A 27,974-nucleotide genomic window follows, 5' to 3' on the forward strand; every position below is an offset into this window, starting at 1 on the left:
GTGTTGTCTGTTACATTAAATATTTAATATATTTACATGGAAAAAGATTCTATCCTTGTCTGTGGTGGCCTAAGAAGGAAAGGCGCTATTACCATCTTGAGTGAGCCTGAAGTGCCATCATCTGGGCAAGGGCTGCACTTGGTCTAGGCTTGAAACCTCAGGAAGAGGGGGTGTGGCTGCAGCAGACAGAGGGGGCTGCGCTGGGCGGGCGCCTGGGTTTGCACCTGCTCTGGCTGGGGCCTCCTCTCTTCCTGGTGTTGCTGCCTGCATGGTCGGAGCACTACCCAGACCTAAACCATCCTGCCCCAGAACCGGGATCTGACCCACTGGAAAACAGGCAACTCTTTCTAACTAACTCTAGATGTGTTTCAAGGAATAAGTGGAACTCTAAGTGCCAGTGCCAGAGATCAAAGGAAGACTCAACCATGCAGGCTAGCGCTGCTCTATGCCAAAAGGTGAGTGTTTACTCTTGTACTTTGGGACAATAAAAACATAACTTGCCTCAGAGTTCACAGTCCTAGGCTCGTAGGAAGCACACACAGGTTGGTTACCTGGTTGGCAGGTTGATTGGTTTGGAAACAGCTGCGTGAGAAGGTAGCAGAGAATTGGCCCTGTGGCTGGAGGTGGTGTGGAAATGGAAAGAACCTGAAATGGGCATCAGGATGCTTCCTCTTGACCTCTCTATGTGACCTTGAGCAAGGCACCTCCCTACCTGGGACTTTGTGTTTCTCCACGGACAGGGGATTAAATTAGGATCACGAGATGATCTCTAAAATCCATTCTAGTGAAAGCATTTTGTGATTTTTGCCTCTGGAGGAAGCATTTAAAAGGCAGCCCAAAGGTGAATTTGAAAATGACTTTCAAGTCTGATTCCTGAGAGAGCTGGGGCCAGAATTGGAGAGAGCCTGCATTTATCATTAGGACCGGTGTTGGGTGGAAAAGAACTGCCCCAGAGCCAACGACCTGAGTAGGCAGGATTCACTGAGAACCGCCTGGACAGACTTCAGCCATATGAAATACCTTGGGATTATGGTGCTAGAAGCATAAAATTACAAAAATGACAGAAGTGTAAGGACCTTGGGAGATCATCTAGTGTAATCTCATTCCATAAGAGGGGACTTGCCGCAGGTCACATAGTCAGTTAGACAAAAGACAGCTCCCCCTGGGCTTCCCTGGTGGCGCAGTGGTTGAGAATCTGCCTGCCAATGCAGGGGACACGGGTTCGAGCCCTGGTCTGGGAAGATCCCACATGCCGCGGAGCAACTAGGCCCCGTGAGCCACAATCACTGAGCCTGCGCGTCTGGAGTCTGTGCTCCGCAACAAGAGAGGCCGCGATAATGAGAGGCCTGCGCACCGCGATGAAGAGTGGCCCCCACTCGCCGCAACTGGAGAAAGCCCTCGCACAGAAATGAAGACCCAACACAGCCATAAATAAATAAATAAAAAATTAAAAAAAAAAAAAAAAAAAAAAAGACAGCTCCCCTGACTCTTGATCGAGGTCCCCTGCCATAGAACTGTCCACTGCACTTCCTCCTTTGCAGATGTGGAGAGTGAGGTGACATAGGCAGAGAGAGAGAATTTCACTTGCTGTGAATGGTTTAATAATATGTTTCAACCCTATACTTCTACTTTATTATTACCGGATACTTCTTTCTCTGTTTCCTGATTACTCTATCTTTGTCCTTTGGCTTTCAACGTTTATTAGCAATGATAGATGTAATACAGGGACACACAGGTTCATTCAATTAACATTCACCGAGAGCCTTCCACTGCTGAGGATGCTGGATAAGTAAGACACTGGTCCATCGGAGCCTGGGAGATTCGCTTTCCCTGCCAACCACAGTCCAAGGCAACGAGCTCCATAACACCCATGGAAGGCACTGCTTCGGGAGCACGGAGAAGAGGTGGTTTGCCTTGTCTCAGGCCCGTCAGGGATTGTAGAAGGAGATAGGTTGGCAAATAGAGATCTACCTGTATATAACAGATACTGATATTTTGCTTATTTGGTAAAGGAGTTGAATTCAGCCTCCAGTATGGGTAGATATTTATATTTAATCCACAACCACCAGGCAAGGGCCATGGAAACAGGACCTCCCCAGGATTCAATCTCTTAAAATTCTGCTCAGTCTGCAATTATGCAGCCCTTTTCTCCACCTTATCTTTTTTGCTGTTGTTTACACTGCCAGTTATATCCACTTGGCTTATTCGCAGCCTAAAAGCCTCCGCCAAAGTCTTTCTCATCCCATTGAAGACACAGACCTGGGGAAGGGACAGCAGGCTAAGCCAGGGGCATGACTGAGCATCATTCAGGGACCTGGGGATTCCCTTTCCACCAGGAGGTTTGGGGGAAAGCTTGATGGGCGCGAAAGTTAATCTGGGTCTCTTTGAATAGAAAATCAGCTAGAAAATGCCAAGCACGTGACTTAGTTAGTCCTCTCTCCAGGTAGTCATTTACTTGTAAAAGGAGCACTATATGAGCTTTTAATGTCAGCTTCTTGCCTCTGCAGATGTGGGATAAGGTAACCCCCTGAGTACTTCAGCCTGTACTCTTACACCAAGGATCCCTGACGTTAGTGGGGGGCAGCCAGACACACTGTCTAGGAATCAGCCCCGCCCCCCTGGGGAATGGCCCCAGGTGCTGTAGCTTTGGGGGTTTTTGTCCTCAGTGAATTTAATGCATCTCCTTCCTGAGGGCAGTTCCTAACTCTACCTTTATTAGATGCAAAAGATGATAACTCTTTAAAAACACGATGAGAGCTGAGTTTTAATGCCCAAGCTTGGGTCTCTACCTGGCAGCTCTTCCTGTATCTAGCCCAACTGCTCTCAGCAGCCTTCTCTTTTATGAGCTAATCCCTCTCTTGGCTCCTGTCTGTTAATGGCCTTCCCCATCCCTCTGAGGCACCGATGTGCTTAATGATATCCTATAAAGAGGGAGAAGTTTCCTTAGCTGTCCTCTAATTTTTGGAATATACTGTCCCCTCCATAGTGTCAGAAAAAAAACAAAAACAAATTAAGCTCTAAAGCAGCAGGAGAGCTAATGGACCTGTCTTTCCCAGAGAAGGGAAAACAAAGGTTCCAACCATTTGCGACTCCTGAATCATCCCGCTGAGAGGTGATCAGTCCCAGCTGGATAACGATAACGAGCTCGAATTCGCTGCCTATTCAATGATTGGCCTTTGTTCAATTCTCTGCTACCTGAATTGTCTTCCACACTCCACCTTCAGATACATTGAACCAAAAGTTCACCTGAGGGGCAAGAGATGGTGATTTGAGCATCTAGCCATCGTAAATCACTGGTGATGTCTTGAAATTCAAGGCAATATAAATCTGTGCCATTTGGCTCATTATGAACTGGTATTACCGGAAACATTTTCGTGCCGATTGTTTTAAATATGAGAGTTCTTTATTATTGTCTCCTGTCCATTCAGATCATGGAGTGATTATTATTGAATATTAAGGGACTCTATATTCACAGAGCATGAGGTTCCCTCCCAATATTTCCAATTTATTGCTGTAGATGAAATACACATACAGTAATAAGTCAGTTTTAGGAGAAGTGTCTTACCCTCCAAACCTTACATAAATGCACTGTAGTCTTGGCTTTGTTCCTATCCAGATACTGGGCTGAACACTGACAAAACAAGCCAGCCAATTCGAACTAAGATCTCATTTGATTGTTTTCCCCCCACTAAATTAGCACATTTCTCAGGCATCATTCAGAACAATGGTTCTCAAGCCTGGCTGCAATTAGAATCATCTGGGGACCTTTAAAAAAAAAATCAATGCCCAGGCCCCACTCCAAATCAATTAAAATAGATTTTCTGGAGGTGGGCCTGAGGCATGGGAATTTTTATAAAGCTTCCCTGGTTATAGCAATGTGCAGCCATGGATGCGAATCACTGTTTTAAACACAATCAGATTTAACGAGTATGAGTTTTGCTTGCACAATGACTATTAATTTAATATTTGTATAAAACTTAACATAGTCACACTTTAAGTCAAACAAAGCCAACAGGAAGCTATATCTATATAGTGAAAAGTGGACATGTTCCAATGCCACTTAGATTAGCCAGATCTTTGGAGGTCATAAAACAATAACATAAACAAACAAATCTGGCCAAAAACGTTTTAGCAACCAGTTTCTTATCTGGCACGTTTCTAGTAGCCCGGGGCTGTGTGACTGTGCGAGGTGGTCAACATTCACTCTTCATCCTCTCCATTGAGGGAGCCTGGTTGGAAGCCAAGGGTTTAACTGCACTACTGGGGGGTGGGGACAACTGAGATCAGACCCAGGACACAACCTCCTCACACCAACATTGGGACCACTGAAGACTGGCATCTTCTTCTTGAGAATTCCATGACAACCTGAAGCATCCATCTCAAGGATGTTTTCCCACTCCACCACATCTACCCTTCCCACCCCTGGCCCCCAAAACACACACCCTGGGCCAATCCTGAAGGCAGCTCTGTTTACCAGACACAACCACACTCCAGAAGAGACATCTTGGCTGCTGCAGGTCTGCAGCTTCCCTGCTGAGGCAGAGCCTGCTTCCCTGAATTTGTTTGCCATGTGTCCCCAAATGGTCCTTCTCACAGAGAGGTCTGATCTGCAAGCCTTATAACATCTTCGTTGCTTTAAAGAATGGAAGAAATGTCTGTTTCTAATTACAACATTTACAGCCCCCTTCTCTCTCCAATGGAAAACAGACCCAGCTTCTTTTTGAAAACTTGCAAATATTTCACATTTGTTTGGCGAGCAGATTTCTTTCCAGGTTTTTGGAAAGCTGGTCACTGACACATGGCTGCTGAGTGATATTGTCGCTGAGTGCAAACATCACTTGTTCCCAGCATAGCCAAACCTGCTTTTAGGCCATGCCAGGAGGAGGGAGGGGTGAAACTGTTGTGGAACAGCCCCAGGGCTGCTGAGAGTGGTACTTCTGTCTGCAGAGACCTCAGAGAGAAGAACTGAACAAGGGGTATGATGGTCTGTCTTGAGCCCTACCCCTTCCCCACCCTGACCCTGTCCTGGACACCAGTTGATTCTAGTTCAGACCTCTATCTAGCATGAGACTACAGAAAAACCTAGTGTCCTTTTTGGGAGTAAAAATGGAATGGCATAGATCCTGGGATATCAGGCCTCTGGTCTGTCCATTCTGAGCCTGGCCCCAGTTACCACTGGGCTCCATTAATCTGCTAGATCCTTTTCTTTTTTTAAAAAATTTATTTGTTTAGTTATTTATTTTTGGCTGTGTTGGGTCTTCGTTTCTGTGCGAGGGCTCTCTCTAGTTGTGGCAAGCGGGGGCCACTCTTCATCGCGGTGCACAGGCCTCTCACTATCGCGGCCTCTCTTGTTGCAGAGCACAGGCTCCAGACGCGCAGGCTCAGTAATTGTGGCTCACGGGCCCAGCTGCTCCGCGGCATGTGGGATCCTCCCAGACCAGGGCTCGAACCCGTGTCCCCTGCATTGGCAGGCAGATTCTCAACCACTGCGCCACCAGGGAAGCCCTAGATCCTTTTCTATAAAGGGTACAGATAGAGCAAGATCTAGTCTGGGGTAACTGGCTGCTGAAGCCAGGTGCTTCAGGATCCTGGTCCTGAGTATAATCACCTTGGACCCCAGGTCAACTCTTCATCTGTGCATATTCATGATGATCAAGTGTCATTGGGGATTGCAAGACTATTTAATGTAGACACTAGAATGTTAGCACTAGAAGGAACCTCTTACATTACAGAGGGAGGGGTCTGTAAGGCTCAGCCAAGAGAAATGACTTTCTCAAGGTCACACACTAGTTAATGCCAGAGGTAGGAGGAGAACCCAGAAACCCCAACTCCCAAACAATGCTCTTTCTACCACCCTTTTCTTTCAGATTTTAATGAGAATCAGACTATGTGTATAAGTTGATGAGCATATTCTTTTCCCAGAAGAGAAGACTGCTTGGGGAAATAATGTGATTAATAGAATGTTACTCAGAGTTTCAGAGGGCCAGTCCAGGGTTTGTGCTGGAGAGAAATGGGTGAATCCAATAATCAGGGGTGCAAGAAGTCACGCTGTGAAATCCATGCAGAGAGACACTCGCTCCCCACATTGGGTGCAGGGAAACTTTCTGTAGCTCTACGGACAGTCAATAAAGAAGCAGGAAAGAAGCAGGGCTCCAAGAGGAACCTAAATCCCAGAGTTAGAAATGGAATTATTCTGAGAGAGAAGAGAGAAACCAACAGAGGGAAAAGCTAATCCCTTTTTAACTGCTCTTTGTTCCCGCACACAAGCTGAAGCAAGTAGGAGGAATTTCCAGCTCAGAACCCCCAGTCAGAAAAGTCTGGTCAGTTGGTTTATTTAACCTACGGCCAGTCCAAAAGAGGAGACGGGCAGGGACTTAAAGGGACACTGCCAATTTATGGGGGGAAAAACCCGGCTGCTGGAATGAAACTGTGTCTGTTCCCAGCTAAGTCCAGTGCCACAGTCAGGAGGGCAAAGATTCCCTTGATGCCAGGCATGGGGGGAGGCAGGGGCAAGTTCCCAGGGGCTGCTGGCAGGATATGGCTGCTCTCTCCCCAACTCTCTGGAAAAATACAAGCAAGGAAATTTGAACTTGGTTCTTGAATAGGCTCATTTTGTGTATGAGTGTAACGTGAGTACCCAGCAACCCCCAGGGCTTCGTCTCTGGTGACTTACCCCTCAGTGGCTCTGGAGACTGCCAGAAAGAGCTGGTCGCTCAGAGCTCAGGCCCGGTTGTCCTCTAGTTCCAATCAAAGGAAGACATGGAAGGTGATGAGAATGTGTCTGAGGGGCTGGAGGTCAGTCCTGGGGTGCAGCCTCCCCTCCTCACGGGAACCAGAGTCATGTTTGCTGGGATCCCTAAAGAAATCCTGGTAACAGAGAAAATGAGCTAAGAAGAAGGAGCTTTCTAAGAAAATGGTGAGGTTTATGTCAAATCAGGAGTGAGCTGGAGGGCATTAAAGTGAAGCCCCAAGGAGCTGCTCAGGGACTAAACAGTGGGTTCACACGGCCCAGACTCTGGGAGGCCATTTTTCCCCACAGGGGGTGCAGGCTGACTGCCCTGGGACAGCCTCACTGAGGTCCCTTCCCCCTCCTCACAGGGCAGGCGTCAGGCTGGCAGCTGCACTGTAGAGACTGGGCATGGAAAACCAAGTCTCTACTTGCATCCTCAGTTCTGGCCACTGTGCTAGGGAAAGCTCTTCCCCCAACTGTTCATTCCCAGATCTGAAAAACAGAGCTGCAGAGCCAGCGTTTATCATGAAAGGGCACAGTTGCCCACCCAAGGGCTCTGACAAAGGATGGGCAGAGTTCTAAAGACGTACACAGAGAGAGGACTAAGGGGTACAAAGAAAATTCCACCTGTCTTCAGGGCGACGACCGCCCCCATTGCCTGGGCAGCAGCAGGAAGTACCAGTTTTGTTCCAAGCAAATCCTGGGCTGGAGAGCACTGTTGGCCTCAAAGCTCTAAAGTTCCACCCCAAGGACATCCCAAGGCCCTTTGGTGACAGACCTCCTTAGTCAGCGTGGGTGTATCTCATGTCCACTCTGTGCCCCGCTCTGGGTGGCACAGGGAGACAGCGGGGAGGAAGACGGACACATCCTCAAACTCACTGAGGTTACATTCTAGTCAGAAAAACAGACAGCAAGCCAAAGATGATGTGAGGGGGCCCAGGGAGGCGCATCTAAGGAGCCTGGAGGGTCGGGGAAGGCCTCCCAAGGGAAGTGACGTAAACCCGAGATCTGGGGATCAAGAGGAGTTAGACAAAGTGGGGTGGCAGGGACTGTGAATTGTCTCTCAATATCCACCTCCTCTTCTTCCATAATCGCAGAATTTTCTGTTGAGTCTGTGACTTCTCAGAAAACAACTACAGTTCCCAGCCCCTCTTACAGCCACATGTGACTGTAATGTGACTACATTCTGGCCTGTGGGAAATGAAAAGAGGTGGAATGTAAACTCCTGGGTTTTCTGAAGGGAGCTGGCCCTCCTTTTGCCCCTTTGCCCCTTCTACCAGCTGCAACACGGCAGTGGTGGGGAGCCTTCTCGGAGTAAGTCAAGGAAGGTGACACCCCTGGTGACCAGATAGAAGCCGCCTGGGCCTCTGATGAGCTCTCAGACCAGAGGGGCCACAGCAGCTTGGAGTTTTATATGAGAGAGAAATAAACTCCTATCTCGTTTAAGCCACTGTTATTCTGGTCCCTCTGTTAGAACGACCAAAGTAATAGCCTAACTAATACAAAGTGTGAGGGAGCAGCAAGGTGTTTCTGCTTCTATTCATTTCATCTTCCCAAGAACCCAGTAAGTAGGGGATTATTATCAACATTTTGGTGTTACAGAATCTGAGGCTGAGAGAGATAACTGTCTTGTCCAAGGTCACGTGGTGGTGGAGCCAAGGACTCAAAACTCAGGTCTTCATCCCTCTAAGTCCAGGGAACGTGCGCTAGGCCACACTGTGTCCTTCTCTCTAGAATGGGTTTCGGTGCTTCCTCCCTTTGCGAGGTGAGTTGTCACCAATTACACTCCATCCTCATCCCCCTCCCCTAGGCCAGTCCAGACATAGTTCATGGTCTTCGTAGCACAGGCCCTGCCCAGCCGCAGCAATAGGTTTAAGTGCCTACCTACATGACATGGGGATTTGGGATATGACCATTGTCACTTTTCTCAGGGGAGCTCTTAAATTTTATTCTAAAAGGGAGTACTTGGAAGAATCCCCTCTTCCCCAGCTTAACCTGCTTTCCCTTGTGCAAAGGACCCAGGAGACTTGAAGATACCAACGCTTGGAGAGCCCAGGGGACCCTCTGCTCCCTCATGAGGGCAAGTTGCTTCTCTCCTTATTATGACAGTCTAGACTTCTTAGCCGGAGTAGCCCAGCTCTTCGGGCGTTCCTCGGGACACTGTGTAAGAACAATTCTGTTGTTTAATCTTTTGTTAGTCCTTTGACTGATGGCATGGGAAATCATGGGCTAAGCCATGTTCACACAAACCCTCAGCTGCTGTTCTCCTACTGAGGAGCTCCTTAGGTTATGAATCACCTCCGGGGTACAGCATCTGAATAATTCAGATTTTAAAATATTGATTTTTATTCCTCACAGCCAGGAGGCAGCTTTACACAGGCATGTGGCTTGCTTGGGCCATCGTGTGCCTCAGATGCCTGTAACTTGCAAAGATTTCATGACCGAAGCAGCCGGGGAGGCAAGGATGCAGCTTCCTGGGAAGCCTGTTGCTTAATGTTGGACCTGGGGGTGGGAAGGGGGGGTACAGGTCAGGGCCCGGGCATCCTCTCGAATAAGCAAAAGCCACGTCACTCAAGCAGGCCTTGTCTGGATGCCTTCCTCTTTTCCTTCATGAAGCTCCCTTCATGTCCCTTTGTTGTTACCCACAAAGGACATCTGAAAATCAGGTTTCTCTCTCAGTACTGCTGTTTTTCTCTAATTGCTTTCCTCATGCATTGCTGTATCAGCTTTGAGACAGGAGGCTGCTCTAAATTGGTAATAACTCTGAGGATTCTTTAAAATGTTTTGGAAATCTTCACGAAAGACTATTGAGGCTCTCAGATAACCCCTTCCTCTCCCCACCCCAAGCCCTCTCCCTGGGTGATTGGCACACTCCCACTCTTTCATCCTCTGCCTGTGTCCCCTGGAGGCTCCTGGGTCTGTATCATGGCCAGTTCCCTTCCTTGAGCTCCTGACCCACATGTCCATCTTTCTCAAGGATCAGCCTAGACGGCCCCCAGGCCCTCAGACTCCCCATTGAACTCATCGTCTTCACTCCCAAGCCTGCTCCTTCGCCTATTCTCCCCACTGGGTGATGGTGTTTCCACCCACCCAGTAACCCAAGTCTGAAGCTTGAGAGCCAGTGTACACAGTGGGTCACTGAGTTCTGGCAGCTACTCTTTAATGTCTTTGATGTCTATTCTTCTTTCCATCTGCTTTCCAAGTAAGTTCCAAATAGTCTCCTAACTGATCTCTCTTATAGCATTCTTGTTCCTCCAATCCATTTTCTACACTGCCGTAAGAATAATCTTCTACTATGCAAATCTGATCATCATGGTATTTTAGGATTCTTTCAATGGCTCCCTCCTGCCCTCAAGGTCAAATCTCAATTCCTTGGCAGGGCCTTGTCTCCATCTCTATTTCTTCCTCCCACTCCCCAAACATGATACTCCCACACTGCTGAGTTCTCACACCTCTGGACTTCTGCCTGTGCATCCCTCTGCCTAGGACTGCCTTCCTCCCTCTCCTCACCTGGACAGTTTCCTCAGCCCTCAGTTCAGGCATCTCCACTTTCAGGAAGGCTTCCTGACCCCCCGGCCCCTCACAGCAGCCTCTGCACATTGTCAGAGCACTCATCACCGGCTAGTCTGGGAGATCTTGAAAGGTAGGAGTTATGTGTTGTTTGCCTTGTCCTAGAGTCTGGCAGTGTATCAAACTCAGAGGAGGTGCTCATTAAATGTTTGCTGCAAAAATGAGACTTTGGGGAGCCCTAGGATGACATGGTCGCTTTCTCCCAAGATTTCTGTCACTGGTACTTCACCAATTTTTTGTGTTGGTGAAACTTAAGGTAACACCAGTTTAGGCCAATAAAAGCAGTTTCCTTAATTTTTTTTTCCTCTGGGAATATTAGTATATTAATTCATTTAGCCATCCATTAATCAGTCACTTCATTAAACAAATATGAAACGCTTCCCCTATGCCAGCCCCTGTGTTAAGTGTAAGGGATACAAAGCTAAGTGACACATAGTACAGTTTCTGTCCTCAAAGAGCTAACAATCCAGTGGTGAAGATAGACGTGCAGACATATCATGACAACATGACGTGATCAACATTACAGTGGAAGAAGGAGGTGGGAACTATGAATGCTGGGATAGAACCTCTCCTCTGAGGTTCTCCTAACCCACATCCTTTCTCTGTCCCTGGATTATAATTGCCTATCGTTCTGTTCTGCCTCCCACTAGACTAAGAAGTCCTTGAGGGCAGAGACTCTGAGATTCATCTTTGTATTCATTCATTCAGCAAATATTTATTAAATGCCTACTGTATGTAAGGCCCTTTTAGGTGGTGTGGAGACAGTGCACAATAACATAGACTAAGCTCTCTGCCCTCACAGAGTTTACAGTATGCCTAACACAGTGCTTGGTATGTACATAGTCTCTGGAAGAATATTTGTTAAATGAATAGAGGGGAGACTCCGAGGGATGTGAGCATTTTTGTCAAACTTCTGGAGGGTGGCCATGGGAAGAGAAACACACTTGTTCAAGGATGTCTAAAAGGGCAGGGCTAGGACCAATGCAGGTACATTGCATGGGAGCTGGTTTGGGAAAATTAGAAAGAATTTTCTGTTAGTAAAAGCTGTTCCACGGTATGATAGAGTGATGGTAAATAAATGATAACACAGAAGCTCGTAGAAGGGATTCCTACATTGGGTTCAAGGAGCTTAAGCCAAATGACCTTGGGGTCCTTTTCAAACCTGATATTTCATCATTTGGACACACTGAAGTTTGTCCAAAATGTTCAGCCATCAACATATGTGGCAAATTGGCCATTGGCTTGTGGACATTTTCTCCAGAAAGGGAAATAAGCAAACACTGACACCATGACAGTTTCACAGCGACTCACCTGGAACTTTTGGGTGTATGGGGACTTCTCTGTCTCACCTGACACCTGAATCACAGCTTCTCACAACTCTGACCCTCGGGAGGAAATCAAGGAGCAAGAGTCTGAGCTGGTTGGTGTTCACAAAAGGAGAGAAATTCACAATCCTCCTGGACTGAGTTACAATGCATTTGATGAAATATTATTTAGCTATTATAAAGAATAAAGTATATATACATACACATATATATATATATATATATATATATATATATATATATATATATATAAAAGATGTATCAAGTTAAAAGAGAGCAAATTAGATAGTACCATATACGGTATGATCACTTCTGCAAACTTTTTAGAAAGAATACATATAAATACATATGCATAATTTTTCTGAATGGAATGATAAGAAACAATAGTAGTTATTTACTTTGGGGAAGTAGTTATTTACTGTGGACAGTGTGAATGGGAGAAGGTGACTTCCAATTTTCATTTTGTATGTTTCTATATTGCTTCTATTTTCTAACACCCCATCTTCTTAATGCCAGCAGATTTTACCTAGATCATAGGATTAGGCTAATTTTTTTGCTTCTACTTCATAGTTTTCCATTAGAAAATTAAAATTTAATAATATTTTTCATTCCCTAGAACCTAGAGAAAAGGGGGCAGGGACCAACCTGGCCACCCGCAAGACAGAGTTTACTCCCTCCAATTCTAAACATGAGAAACTAGAGGCAGGGAAGCAGAGGGCTGGGAGAAGGGAGAGCCTCTTGCTTGAGATCATTCTGTAGAAAGATGTCTGAGCCGTGAGCAGAGGCCACGCCTCCTGGGTTCCTGCATGACTCCTCAACTACACCAACAATGGGAGAAGAAGAAGCGGGGGTGGGGAAAGGAGTTAACACTTGCAGAAGGCCTACTGGGCACAGGCAGTTTACACATTCACCAGACAACTTCTGTCCTGAGGAAGCCTTTAAACAGCAAGACCCATCTCACCCTGCACTTTCCTGAATTAAAAGTCTTAAAGCTGGCACAGAAGTTTACTTTCTGGACCCAGAAAAAAGCATGATAAAAATGGCACCCACACCGACTCTCTTACCATGTATCCTGGGATTCTTATTTTGCCTAGGGATCCTATTTATTACAGAGACTTGTTTGTGAACACAATACTGGTGTCTAGAAGAGACCTTTTCTATAGTGCTGAGGAAGGCATGCCCTGGGCAAGGAAGGGTTAACCTTGGAGTCGGGGCCTGGTGCCAGCCAAGAGGTTCAGAGCAGTGTTTATGGGCACCTTGACATTCTGGTTCTACCTTTTGAGCCTGAGAGGCAGGGCTTCTCTCAGACTTCCCGGCTCAGTTCTTCTCTGCATCCCTAGATCTTAATCTCTGTGTTCCTCCCTTTGGACTGGTAACCTGAACTTGGTTCTCAATTGCTTGTGGGGGACTTCAGGGACAGCAGTTGGGGTTTGGAATAGCCACCGTGGGGAATAGGATCCAAGACCGACTGATAAGCCTCATTATTCTTCTGGCTCTCTCAGGATCTCCAGTTTTTCTGGGACTGATGGGTCATGCAGGATAGATTTCACAAGGGGAGTTCACACCTCACCCATTCCCCATGAACAGAGAGGGTTTGCCAGACAAGTGGGCCAAAGCGAGCCCATTTCCCAGTGGGATGTCATCTCCCTGTTTGGTGCCCTCTCCCAGGTGGGCAAGGTCTAAGACAGCACCCCGAATTGGTTGTGTTTCCCCTATCTTGCATACCAGTCCTGATCAAGGGGGGGCGGTGGCTGTTTTGCCTATTGCATTTCAGTTAAGGTGATGACTTTGATTGGAATCTCAGGTGGGAAAGTTCAAGGGATACAAGATGAAAAGGCATCCTGTGAGCAAAGTCCTTCTGCCCGGGAGAGGCGTGAACCTTTATCCAGGTGCCAGCCATTTCATCCCACTGAAGATCGGAGGTTGATGTCATTTCATTCGCAGGTAAGAGCAGGGAGCGGTGTGTAGCAGGGCTCTGTGATTTTCCAGTGACTCAGCCTGTGACCTTTTAGGAGAGATCTCAGAGAAAGAGAAGGTGCAGAACATGAGCTTGCTTTTCCAGGGCTCAGGTGGTGTTTGCTGCTGCCACTAGTTTTAGAAATCAGGTGTAGAGAGTTGGATTAACCTGACTCCTTGGTTCATGGAGCCATGGAACCAGCCGAGATCATTGGTCCCTGCAAGACTCCTCTCTTGAATTTATTTACTGCCTTATTCCTTTTACTCCCCATCCCACGGTTCCATACCCCCCTCTCACCCACGGTGATTCTTATGTGTTTAAGATGTATCCTTTCGTTTGCTTTCATACAAATGCTATTTGCTTGCAGTATTTATTTATTTATTTTTATTTATTGAAGTATAGTTATTTACAATATTGTTAGTTTCTGGTGTACAGCAAAACGATTGTTACACACACACACACACACATATTCTTTTTCAGATTCTTTTCCATTGTAGTTTATTACAAGATACTGAATATAGTTCCCTGTGCTTTCAGTATTTTTAATTTATGTGAATGTTCCATCTCATCACGTTTCTTTCCTTTCTTCCTCCCCCGCCCCCTCCCCGTTCTTTTCATCGTTCTCAAGATCCATCCATGTTGCTGTGTGTACATCTGATCATTTGCTACAATCCTACTACACAGAGTTCCCAAGTGTGCATTCACTGCATTTTATTTCTCAATCTTAGTGATGGAAACTCAATTAGCCCCCCACTTCCACTGCAAATAACCGTGCAGAAAACATTCGCATACACGTCTCCTTACGGAATTGTATAAGAATTTCTTGGGATGTATACCTAGTGGAGGAATTGCTAGTATGCGACACTGAATTTGACTCATAATGCCAGAACGTTCCCAAGAATGTTTGCTGATGCACTTTTCTGATGTTCGTCTTCTCACCAGCCGTCCATAAGAGCTGTCATGTCCCATAATCCTGCCAATAGTTGGCACTACACTTCTTTCTATATTTTGCTAATATAAAAGGCATACAGTGATAGCTCTTTGATGTTTTAATTTGCATTTTTCATATTACTAATGCTTTTGAGGCTTCCTTCATATCTGCCATAGTGGATACATAGTGTACTGTTCAGATTCCTGCTCTAAGACCGAGGTCCTTGTTAACCCAGCTACCAGTAGTGCTGGTTGCTGATGGCTCATAGATGAGACCCTCCCCAGCAATTATCCTCAGCCAGAGGAAGCTGCTTCACCCAGGGTTATGAACTCTCCTTGGGGGTGACATCCATCCAATGACTAGTCGTTGCAGGGAAATAAAGCCTGGTCCCCTTGCTGAATTCAGGACCTCTCTGAAGAGACACCCCAGTTTCCACATTCCCCCACTGTGTCAGCCTAAGCTGCAACTGCATCACAGTTCAGATTCTGGCTCCACCCAATGCTGTTTTCCTCACTCCCTCACCACTCCCCAAAAAACCTGCTCAAAACTCTCCATCTCAGAATCTGCTTCCCAGGAAAACTGACCTACACCAACTTGTTAGTTCTCTGGAGTTTCATCTTCTGTACAGTGTCAGTTTATATCATTTCCCCATTTTCTATTGCAGTCATAAATGTTCAAGATCCTTGCATATTCTTCGTATAAATTCCCCATTGGTTTTAGATGTTACAGATATCTATTTTTTTAATCAGTCTATTAACTTTGTTTATGGGATATTTTGCTGACTAGAAATCTTTAATTTTGATGTAATCAAATTCATAAAATTTTGCCTATGGTCTATGCTTTTGAAATTTCATCTTAAAAGAGCTTTCTTGAATCACAAAGATATTTTCCTGCACTTAATCCTACTAATTTTATATCTACTACTTTTCTTTAACCTTTTACACTTAGGTCTTTAAACGACCCAGAGCCCACTTTTGTATGTGGTATTAAGTAGGGACTCAGTTTTATTTTTCTCCATATAGTAAGCCAGTTCCCCATGCCGTTTACTAAACAATCTATCCTTCCCCCAATTTGTGGTAGCACCTTTGTCCTATATTAAGTCCAGACATATACATGACTCTGTGTCTGAGCTCTCTATTCTGTTTTGTTGGCCTATTTGTACATTTTCTTAATTTCTGTTTTTATTGTGATGGCTTTATAATGCATCTTAATATCAGAGAGGGTAAGAGCCCTCTTCACTCTCCTTTTTAAAAGTTGGCTTAGCTGTTGTTCTCTGTGTCTAACTGGAGTGTTAACACATACCTGCATAATTTTTAGAATAAGTTTAGTTTCAGTGTTTTGGACTTTATATGTTGGCTTTGTTTGGATTAGAAGCCCTAGTTCATCTGGCAGCAAGGGGTCTGAGAGCCAGCATGCCGGGACGATGATTTGCGTCATCGGCGGTGCACACACAGAAGCACAGGGTAGAAACTTTAGGAAGGAGTCAAGCCAAGAGATACTATCTGGCCTGCATCGGATACTAGAAAGCCCTGACAATTCTCTGCAAAGTGGAATCCAATCTGATCCAAGAGAAACATTCAAAGGCTCAGAGATCTTAATGAGCCTGGGAACCTAATCAGAGGCAGTAATGAATGATATTAACAATACTGTCCCGCCGAAGAGAAAACCCTATCTGGATGCCGGGTTGCTTGGCCTGTGCTCCTGAGCATTGCAAGGGCCCTTCAAAAGGTTAGCTCATTGCCATCTTCTCTGTCTGCTGCTCCTGCAGCTTTTCAAACCCACTGTTCCCAAAACCTCAGCTTTGAGGCAAGTAGCATTTTTGTTTTATGATAACGAGGAGCCTGTGAGCAAGCCATAGTTATTCATCCGTTGCGTGAAGATGACGCGTGCTCCAGCTCTGGAGGTGCTTACAGGTTCAGACACGTCAGAGCTGAGGGGGAATGAAATGACACTGCCGAAACCTTGAAAACCAAGTTCAAGGAGAGGGCCAAGGCTTTCCAAATGTAGAATCTGCTCTTGGGTGGAGCTGAGGCTCCACCGGGGCCCGGGTTATGCTGTGAACTTCCGTTTTCTCTTTACCAAGGACTGTAAGGCCGAGAGAATCACCTCTGTTTGGTCCCATCTGCACACCTGCCCTCACATGGACCCCGTTCGGCTGACTTCCGCTGGGTGTCTGCACCTTTCCTTTCCCTCTCACGCTGTTTTCACCCTCTGCTGCTGTATGAGGCTCATGCCCCTTCCTGTTTTCCAAACTCTTACTTCTAAATTCAAAGTCTTTGAGAACAGACATCTTCAATCGATTTGTATGGATTGTGTTTCTTCCCCCAGTGGCTCTACAAAATTCTGGTTGTTGGCTTCACATGTTTACCTCAAGAGTGGCCAACAAATCTGATTGCTTGGCCCCATGGCTCTCTCTGTCTAACCTGAGTGTGTGTCCCTGTCCTGGACCCGTGCTGGATCCCACACTGTGATAGGGGGTGGCCTATATCATCTGCTCCCTTTGGAGAAGGGTCATATCCTGATTGGGGCCCAAGAGGCCAAGAAAGGGCCCTCATTTGACCTTTGTAGCTTTGCTGAACCCCAGAAGGCCAGAGTTCAATGTCCTTGTTACTTTGCTTCTCTGTAGCTAGGGAACAGGACCACTCTGCGAAGAAGGGCTTAATCTCTCCTCTTCCTTCTCCCCTCTTTCTTTTGCTCTGGGTATATGATGAGAGCTCAGGGAAGTCCATTAACTAGCCTCCTATTTCCTTTAGGTCTTCTTTAAATGTAACGACCAGTGTTTGGAACCTCTACTAGCTGCTTCAAAGACCAGCCGCTGTGTTTTAAACAACGACAGCTTGACTGAAGGTCTTTTAGTGGACTTTTGGGGTCCCTACTCTGAGGGGTATAGGAGGGCTTTATCCAGCGTTAGCCTGCCTGGAGTGGTAGGAGGTAGGAAAGGGACTGGGGGTGGCTTTTTCTTTCAGAATCAGTGAGGAAAGGAAGGAGGCCGTGCCATGTTTTAAGATTCTAAGTGTGGCTGTCTAGGAAGCATCTATTCAGAAGCCTTGAGACCCAGTCCATAGGTAGGTAAATATTCACAGAAGGAGAGACCTCAGTGGTAGGGATCAAGTTGTTGACTATCCCAGTGGAAAATTAGATCATCCATTCTGCACCACCACCCTCTTACCCCATCAATTCCAGACTTTCAGGAAGAAAGGAGTACCGCCCAGCCCATGGTCAGGCCACTGGACAGGATTCTGTGCTGACTGTGCTGTCATGCTGTGTTCACACTATCTGCTCTGGTGTCAGTCATATGCTGACCAGGTCTAGTAGGATGGCAATGACCTTTTGTAGGGCTGTCGAGGATCCTGGAACGTCCCTGTACCTCTTAAAGCCTCTGCTTGTCCATGTGTCTAATTAAGACTAGAGAATCCATAGCCCAACTCTAAAGAGCGAAGAGTTCACCAAACACTTAGGTAGAGATGGTTCTTAAAAAAAGAGCAGTTGCATCCCACAAACTGGCTTTGCTATATTTGGTTTCTCCCAGGGATATTAAATATAACTTTTCACATGCTGTAGGCTTCAGAGCAGACCATGTGGTTGACAGACTTCTTGGTGTGGGCTCAAAACTTGGCCTACTGGTCCCTGAGGGGACCTCTGAATGTTAGGCTGTATGAAACCACTCTGAAAGAAGTTGCATGTGTGTGAGGAAGGGTGGGCAAAAGCAGAGATGGCCCGAGGAGCTGGTTCACTGTCTGTGCTCCCTGCGCCACCCCTTCTCCTTGGAACTTCTGAGAAGCTCTGTTTGGTCATCATCATCTTGGCCAAATCAAACACAACCAGGAAGAGCTGTTTCTCAGGAATGACCCTTGGGAGCCACGCCACTGTGCCTTCTTGTGAGCCATGGGGGCCCAGGGTGAGGAGAAGCCAGTGTGGAGAGGTTCTTACGCTCCTTTACGATTCAGGAGCTCTGATTTTTGCTGGTGAAAGTAGGAAAAAGAGTCCTCAGGACAAGAAATCAAAGATAAGGCACAGAAGGAGTGCAGATAGTAAACTATCCACAAAAAGATGCACAGCCTGGCTAAAAAAGAGAAGGAAATGCAAAGCTGGAAACAGGTTTTGGGCTCCACCACACATTTGTTAAACTGGGGTGCACCCTAACTCTGAATTTTCAGTCCAGGCCAGCCCACCACACATCCAGGGACAAGAGGCTGTAACAGATAACTCTCATTCACTTCGTCCTACTCGGAGCATTTGTCACAGCTTCTGCCCAGTTCTGCTTCTTGGCTTCATCTCACAGGTCCTCCTCCCTTGATTCATATCCTATAATCCTGACTATTCAGCTTCTCCCATTTGACATGGCAAAAATGAATATAAATGACAAAACGCAATGATAGCCCAGTTCTGTGCTAGGAGAAATGGCACATTTAAATGAAGGTGAAGGCCCTGCAAACTGATTGCACCTTTCTAGATAGTAATCTGGCAATAGCAAGAGCTGAGTCCTAGCCACGATCCAGCCATTCTGTCCAGGGAAGCATACTCCAAATAAATAAACCCAAAGGGATAAAAGAACTATTCATACAGAAATAACCATATTGGTGTTGTTAATACTAATGAATTAGAAATGATACAAATATTCAACCTGAGGCAAATTGGAAAGCAAATTATGATGCACCCATATAATACACACAGTATTACAATTATAATCGACAAACATGAGGCCTCCATTGACACAAAAAAACCTGAATATGAAATAATATTAGAGAAAAAACACCCTGAGAAGTGTATCCTTACAGTGATTGCACAGTGTGAAAACCAGACAAGCATCAGAAGGGAATTAACAGGAACATAGGTATTTAATACACAATGGAGTTTTCCTGTGGAAAAGTTGTGTAAGTTCATAAGAAAGGTGTTTCCTAAATAAAATAGAAAGGTGGGAGGACAAGGCATTCTCCTCTGGTGGGTGTTCCTACGCTGGCTTGGGTAAGGGGCTCGGCTCCTTTTTCTTTAAGTTTTGTTTCTGTCCTGTGGATGTTCTCAGCTCAAGGAAAGGACAGGAGGAGGCTTTCTAAGATCTCTCATCTTGGCAGCACTGCCCTCCACCCTAGGCTTCTGCCACCCAACGGTTTGGTCTGTAGAAAATCCTTGGCTTCCTTTCATTTCTCCTAACTCATTTTTCAAAAAGCAACCAAGGAGCAATGGATAGTTGAGACAGCACCAGTCTAGAGGTCAGAGGGCCATGGTTCTAGCCCTGGCTTTGCCACCATCTTGCTGGGTTGCCTTGGACAAGTCACTTCCAGACTTGGGCAAGTCTGGGCCTCAGTTTCCTCATCTGTAAAATGGCCGTGTTGGACCAGGTGATTTCTAAAGTCCTGACATTTCTATTGCTTGATCTTTATTGACCCAGGACGAGGGAAGGAGTCTTGAAATGGAATTCTCGTCACTCTGAGGCTGCGAATGAACTCTGCCATCCACAGTCAGCTACCTACATGCCCTGGAGGCTGGGGTAGCACTATGACCAGATCCCTCTCACTGCAGGTGCAAGGGCTCACCAAGGGTTGATGAGAAGAAAGAAAGAAGTCTGTATGTTTTGGGCCTTTATCATTGGACACTTAAGTACAGTTCAATGTTTCTTGAGAGAGATAAGAGCCAGAAAGTTCCAGCAAGAAGCAGGTCTCCTTTAGAAGAGTGGGCTAATCTTGCTTGACCTTGACTTCCCAGAATGAGACCCTCTGAACAGCTTTGAAACAGCTTCTAGGATGGCCATGACCAGGCTCCTGTGTCAAAACAACTCCTCGCGCTGCGACTGTCCAGAGAACCAAGCAAGTGGAGCAGGGCTGGAGTCACAGAAGCTTCAGCCAACTGGAGAAAGAGCATTTGAAGCAAGTCAGAATTCTTTCAGATGTGCTGTGATCAAGAAGAAAAAGATTGGTGGGAGAAAAATGGGAACTGTGTAAGGAAAATTAGCTGGCTGTGGTATGCGGAAGGGGCCCTAAAGTCTACTTCAGCATCTAAGTCTAATGAGTGCATCTCTCTTTGTGCAGTGAGAAGTGAATAGTGAGGGGAGGACAAAGGGATGGGAAGAGGGGAAAGCTTTTTTCTGTTTTTGGCAGAGAGAATGAAAGGGCCCTTGACTGCTTCAGTGGCCATGCTGCAATAAAAGTGTAGGTGAAGCTCTTCTCACTAAGAATAGGGGCACTGGAAAGACAGGAGGGTCCTGTCTGCAGCAAAGGTCTTAGAGGAACCCTGAACATAGCAGACTTTATGTGGAGCTGTATGAATTAGTTTGCACTGAGTAACAAATCATCTCCAACCTCAGTGGCTTAAAGCAACAACCGCTTACTGAAATGACGGCTCTGTGGGCTGGCTGGGCCATTCTTTGGTCTGGGCCAGCTTGGCTGAGCTCCGCTGGGCTGCGCACCTGCCATCAGCGGGCAAATCGGCTGGCAGTTGAATGAATGAGGGTGGCATCACTCACAGGTCTGGTGGCCAGTAGGCTGTTAGCAAGAGTTATGTGACCGGGCCACATGCCTCTCATCATCCTGTGGGCTAGCATGGGTTTGTTTATGGGGCAGCGGATTTCTAGGAGCTGCATGAGAGGGAGTGGCAAAGCCCCTTGGGGCCTAGGCTGAAAGCTGCACATTTTCACTTCCAATGCATTCTATTGATCAAAGGCCAGCTAGAGTGACCACCTGTCCTAGTTTGCCCAGCGCTGAGGGGTTTCCCAGGACACAGGACTTTCAGTACAAAAATTGGGAGAGTTCTGAACAAACCAGGACAGTTGGTCACTCTAACGGCCAGCCCAGGTGCAAAGAACGGGGGACTTGACCTTTCTCCAAAGAAGATATAAAATGACCAATAAACACACGAAAAGATGTGCAACATCACTAATAATTAGGAAAATGCACATCAAAGCCACAGTGAGATGCCACTTCATACTCATTAGGATGGCTATTATCCAAAAAACAGAAAATAACAAGTGTTAGAGAATGTGGAGAAATTGGAACATTTGTGTATTGCTGGTGGGAATGTAAAATGATGCAGGCACTGTGGGAAACATTATGGCGATTCCTCAAAAAAGTAAACACAAAATTACTGTATGATCCAGCAATTCCAGTTCTGGGTATATACCCAAAAGAATTGAAAGCAGGGACTTCAACAGATATTTGTACACCCCTGTACATAGCAGCATTATTCACAATAGCCAAAAGGTGAAAGTGTCTAATGGTTAATCCAAGTGTGAGTGGATAAACAAAATGTGGTTTTTGTGTACAATGGAATTATTATTCAGTCTTAAAAAGGAAGGAAATCCTGTCACATGCTACAACGTGGATGAACCTGGAAGACATTTTGGTAATTGAAATAAGCTAATCGGAAAGAAAAATACTGTGTGAGTCCACGTATATGGACTTCTTAGAGTAGTCAAATTAATAGAGACAGAAAGTAGAATGGTGGCTTCCAGGAGCTGGGAGAGGAGGGACTGGGGAGTTAGTGTCTAACGGGTGCAGCGTTTGAGCTGGGGAAGATGAAAAAGTTCTGGAGATGGATGGTGGTGACGGCTGCCCAACAGTGTGAATGTACTTAATGCCACAGAACTGTACATTTTTAAATCGTTAAAAAGGTAAGCTTTATGTTTATGTGTATCTTACCACCATACAAAAAGGAGTGGGGAAATTGGCTCCCCTATTAACGAGAGGAGCTACAAACTATTGTGGCCATTTTTGCCATCTGCTGTACGGGTGGACAGGCATTTAACTGAATAAGGCCCAGCTGTTGCAGTAGAACATGGTTTTTGAGAAACTGTGCTGGGAGACAGCGAGAGGGATCCACATATGACTATTTTGGTACGCTTACCTTTGGGAGCCAGTTGCAGCTTATGGTTATTCATCTGGGTCGGAAACAAGAGAGGCTAAAAGGAGGCTCATGTTGATGAACGAATGAGGTGATGAGGATGTATGGTAAGACTTTGGAACCGGCCAGACAAGTAAAATAAAATAAAACGGAGTCAGAGCCCTAAAGAAATCACTAATGTGTGCCGAGGGCTCCAAGCCGCCCTTTCCCGCCTCCTTTCTGCCCCTGGCTGCGCACAGAGCAGGCAGTCGGTAACCAAATGCCTCAGTCATCCAAGGAGCCGGGCGCAAAGGGCCTGGCTCGTGCACAGCCTTCCCCTCCTAGACCCTCTCTGTTTGGTGTTCACGGGAGTCTGTGTTTGTTGGAGACTCTGATTTGCCTGTTTCTTTAGCCCAGCGTCGCGAGGAGCAGACAGCAGGGCGGAGTGAGGAAAGGCATCAGTGTGTGGGGGTGGCCAGGCGGGGTGCAGGCAGACAGGGACCGAAGGAAGCTACGAAGCGGGTGACCAGGAGGAACAGCCGGACTCCCAGGATGCTGTGGCCAGGAAGGACTTGGAGAGCGTCTGGTCCACTCTTCCCATCAGACGATGAGGAAAGTGAGTCCAGAAAGCCTCGGGGACTTGTTCAGGACCGGTCGCTGGGGGAAGCAGGAAGTGGCAGAGCTGGTACTTGGGACAGTTTTCTCATTTCTAAGCTGGAGCTCTGTCTTCTGCATCCAGCAGCTTCCGATTTCCCGTGGAACCTTCTCCACACTAGTTGCTGGAAGTGGACGTGGTAAAGCCCCACTGCAGTGTGCCTCCTTCCCCCCCCCCATTTGATCTACTCCTCAGGGGTACCATGCCCTCAGCACATAGGCACGCATCTTCTAGCTCCTCCAGCCCTGGAAAGGCTGGTACAGAGGGTGTACTGTCATCAGCTACTTAATTAAGGGGTTCTACTGTATTTCCCAGTCATTTTCCCCACTCAGGTTCATGGGGAGAAGTTATTTTTGGGTGTTATGGGAAGTACAGTACAGACCAATCCTTTCTTCTTAACTCAGTGACTAAAATTTAGCCTGCTCTGGGTTTGTGGCTTAATGCTTAAAGGTCAACAGTGAGTGGGCATAGCTCATCTCAGAAAGCTGAAGTGCTGAGGGATGGAGTCGGGCTGAACCCTCTTCTTATTTGTGTGGAGAGGAGAACTTCTGGGAAGAACCCAACTGAGAAGCAGCTGGTGAATGGATTTATTGATCCAATTGCCTTTCCCACCTGGGAAGGCTTCAATAACTGGGAAAAGCTAGTGACAAGCTCACAGCTCTCTGCACTGTCCAGGACTCAGTGTGCTACTCTAGGAATCCTAAGATGTGAATCTACACATTGATTAAGGGCCTGCTATGGACAAGTTACTGGGGAACCTTTCAAGAGGAGGCAGGTACAATGCCTGCCCTCGGGGAGCTCACAGTCTGGTAACAGGGGAATAAGGCATGGACCCACTAAGGCAAGTGGAGAAAGTAATGGCTCAGGAGGCACTAAGTGCCTGGTGTCTGACACCCACGTAGCAGAGGTTGGAACTAGAGAGCAAACAGAATCTGAAAATGCCACCCTTTCCCCCATGCTTGCCCATCAGGACAGGTGCCAGAGAAAGGATCCAAAGCTGCCTGGAGAGGTCAGGGTAGGTCAAGTGGGGAGGGACAAGCCAAAAGCTGGGAGATGAAGCAGTGAACTAATAGTTAGAGAGGGAGGGAGAGGGCAGAAGCAGAACAGGAAGCCAAGAATTAAGTGGGGTGGGACACTATATTAGTTAGGATGCAGGTGTAGCTACGTGGGACAGAGACCCAGAGGAACTGTAGTTTAAACAAGACAGAAATGTATTTCGCGAGTAAAGTCTGAGCTGGTAAAATATTTCTGCTCAGTGAATCATCAGAGGCTCAGGCTCCTTTCCTCTTCTTGCTCCATCAGGTCATCTCTAGCTTGTTGTTCTCATTTGCATGGCCCAACGAGGCTCACCACCACCTCCACACTCCAGCCTACGGAAAGGGGGGAGGAGCCATGGTGGGGGGAGGAGCCTCCTTCCCTTTAAAGGCAGAGAGATTGCTCTTGCCATTTGCACTTCCATCCCATTGGCCAGAACTTGGTCACATGGCAATGCCCAGCTACAAATGAGAATGGGGATTGTTGTCTTTATTCTGGGTGACCGTGTGCTCTGCTCAAATGTCTACTGCCATGGAAGAAGGAAGAGTAGGTATTGGGGGACACCAAGCAGTCTCTGCCACAGGCATACACTAGATGCAAACAAGGCAAGATAGGGTCCATGTAATGCCAATACAGATACCAAGCACAGCAGCTCCTCTGTGAAACCTGCCAGGATGTGTCCCCTTGGATACTGAGAAGAGAGAAGCACAGAGAAGAGTGAGATTACAATCCTTGGAAGAGCTAAGGAAATCTTCATGTAAGTGTGAATTTGAGTGGAGTCCCATCTATTTGACAATAGATGGAGAGGAAGGGCACACCAAGAAGACATGTCAATCATGTGGGGAGAGCGGCAGGAATGGAATCCAAGATAACAGGAGCCACTGACGGTGTTTGAACAGGGGGAGAGATGGGGATATGCTTCTGCTGGCCTCTCAGGGGCCAATGCAACAATGCTTGATGCCAAGACAGGCAAAGGAAAAGAACACAGGATAAACTGAAGTTTTGGGGCATAGGGCTCTAGACTGTGTTTATACCTCCCCAAGAAGAATTGGACCTCACTGAATTTACATAAGCAGGTGCTCTGTCCCACCCTGCCCTAAAGAGCCTGGAAGCCTTGCCTTTTCTTCTCATTTTGTTAAGGGTAGGACGGCCCTGCCCTCTAATGTCCCACAAAGGCATCCTCCCTATCTCCCTGAGCTGCGGGCACAGATGCTTGACACTAAGCCTTAACCCGATGTTCTGGTTCCCAGTCGGTGTCTCTATGGGGATGGGGAATGAGGATGGGAGCCGGGCTGGCATCATTCTGCATACGTAATAGAGCCAGAAGACTTGTGAAACCCAGGAGGTTCTGCTAGGATGTTCTGCAGTAAATACGTGTTATAAAAATAAACCTATCTTGCTATTCAACAACAATGAGCAATACCCTAGGGTTGCCAACGCTGGAAGTACTCAGACATCTCTGGGCACAGTGCGGCAGGATGAGGGCCAATCCATGACAGCATGCTCACATGCACATATCCTCTCGCTCCCAGCCATCCACAGCCCACCACAGACTCAGACCTCCTTCAAGTTGTCAACTGAACTGCAGCCAGGTATAGAGAAATGTAAAGTCCTACTTTTGAGTCAAAACAAAACAATAATTGCCAGTGTCAGGGGTGGGGAGCTTGACTGTAGCTGGTGTAACAAAAAGATTGAAGGGTTATTGTGGACTCTACATTTAATATGAGCCAATGGTGTGCAGTTAGCATAGAGATGCTAATGTAGTCCTTAACAGCCTTGGAGCCAATAGAGTGTCCAGAACAAAGGAGGCTGTTAATCCTGTTTCAGATCAGAGTAACATATGAGTTACAATCAGAGAAAAGGTTCCAGAATGGTATGAGAACTTGAAACATGGAGATCAGTTAAGAGAACAGAAACCCTGCAGCCTAGAGGAGACTCAGGTGAACATAACGACCAGCTTCATGTCCCTGAAGGGTTGTCATGGGGATAAGGAAGCAGCTTCTTCTGTGTGGACTCCAAGGGGAAGTTATAGCCTGGCCCATTTGTTTCAGAATAGAACTGGAATTGTCTGAAAATGGAATGCTCTCCACCATGAAACAGTGAATTCTCCATTGCTGGGGTTTGGAAAAGGCTGGTAAATCTGTATGTGGGCTGCTGTGGCAGAAATTCATCCATTAGGTAAAGACAGGACTAGAGGACCTCTTGAGTTTCTTCCATCTTTCAGGTCTTACGATTCTGTGTGCTTTGTTTTTAATTAAAATGTTTATTTGGACATAAATGTAGATGCATATGCTGTTATAAGATACAGTACAGAGAGATCGGGTGCACCCTTTACCCAGTTTCTCTCAATGGTAAGACTTACAAGACTCTAGTACAATCTCACAATCAGGATATTGACTATTCCAACAAAGTCTGTCCTTCCTGTGCCTCAGAAGTCCCTGCCCTTGAGGAGCTACCAGTATAAAGGAGAATAAGAGACGTGCAGAATCAAAAAGAGTGCAAGTTCGGATACAAGATAACCAATTGAGTGGCACCAACCAAATGCCATGGATGACCAGAAGACGAAGAGATCACATCCGCCTAGGGATATCAGGAGAGGCTTCCCAGGGGAGGCGGCATGGAATCAGGCCTTGAAGGAAGACTAGGAACTCGACAGAGGTGGGAGAGTTGGTGGTGGTACAGCGGTTAGTTAGCATAGCTGCCTTCCAGACAGAGGTGGGCATTCTTAGTTAAGGACCTGTGGCCATCCAGGGGCTCATTAAGAACTAGAAGATAAGTCTGCTTGTGAATGACTTTCTCTTGTTACAGATCTACTATATAATCTGAAATTGCCAAAGATGTGAATATAGATGCTTAAAGAACCACTGGCAGCCTCTGGGTTGGCTTCATCCAGTTCCTAATACCTGCCCAGGACCTCATGTATTACAGGTGCTTAGCATCTGTTGAATAAATGCCTGAGTGAAGATATGAATGAATAGACCTCTTCCCCTGTTGTCCCAGTTCTGCTTTTCTTCCTTCACGGAAGAGGAGCATGTGATAGCATGGAAGGCAAAGGCATTGGTTTAATTTGGGTGATTGCCTAAAACCCACGTGGTTTTCTAGTGTTGTAGCTAGGAGAGCATGAGATGCTGCTTAAGGCTGAGGTCACAGGTGCCCCACAAACCCCCTGGAGGCCAGTTAATTTTTTTCTCCTCTGTGGCTACAGGCTCTACACTGCATCCAAGGTGTCCCACTGTTCAAAGGAATCTCATAATCCACAATTGGTTATCTCTTCCTTAAGCATTTTGATAATCAAGCCTGCAGAGCAAGTTTCTGGACCTAGTTGCCTTTGCTCCTGCTTAACCTTCCTCACCTTTGGGTTTGTGTTGTAAGAAAGGAATGTGTTTCCTAGAAGCGAAGTATGGCAGAGCTTGGGGGGTTGGGGGAGAGAGAGGACTTTGAAATTTAGAAATCAGCTGACCTTACTCCTTATTTTAAGACTAGACAGTGGAAGTCAGGAGGGGGCATGTCCTGCCCAGTGTCATCTCGTGAGCCACCGGGAACAGGGATCAGAGCTCCGGCTTCTTGGCTTCTCTTTGTGATGTTCGCTCCAAGGCATCCAGCTGTTTCCTCCTCAGACAAAGCCAGCCCCTCTCGAGCCTCCTACCCGTGGCCACGTGCCAAGAGTCTCTAATGCTTATGATAACACGGCATAGGAATTAGGTGTACTTGGTTTTCCTTATGCACAGAAGCATAAAAAAGATCAAAGCATTTACAATTTGATGATGTTCCCAAATGCAAGTTCAAATTGCTGAATTAAACAGCCAGCAGTTTTTCAGAGGGCTTTCCAGAGTAATTACTCAAGATGGAATTAACTCAAGATGGAATTAAGCCAAACTACCTTTGGCTCCTTTTCATCCCCTCTCACTGCCTGGAAAGAGGAGGAGGGGGGAACCAACAAAGAAAATCTTGAGAGACTA

The 27,974-nt window shown here is 46.6% G+C and overlaps 1 long non-coding RNA gene across 2 annotated transcripts; it reads left to right on the plus strand.

Annotated features, from left to right (window-relative positions):
* The first annotated feature begins 374 nt into the window (after positions 1–374).
* LOC132364745 (uncharacterized) lies at positions 375–21,879 on the plus strand. Of its 2 annotated transcripts, XR_009502903.1 has the most exons (4): positions 375–455; positions 8,746–8,894; positions 13,430–13,569; positions 19,903–21,879. It is a non-coding gene; the product is annotated as an uncharacterized LOC132364745 (long non-coding RNA). The 2 variants fall into 2 exon arrangements; XR_009502902.1 differs by lacking the exon at positions 375–455 and having other exon boundaries at positions 8,670–8,894.
* The last annotated feature ends 6,095 nt before the right edge of the window (positions 21,880–27,974 follow it).

Source organism: Balaenoptera ricei, chromosome 4 (genome assembly GCF_028023285.1).
Source record: "Balaenoptera ricei isolate mBalRic1 chromosome 4, mBalRic1.hap2, whole genome shotgun sequence".
NCBI classification, from domain to species: domain Eukaryota; kingdom Metazoa; phylum Chordata; class Mammalia; order Artiodactyla; family Balaenopteridae; genus Balaenoptera; species Balaenoptera ricei.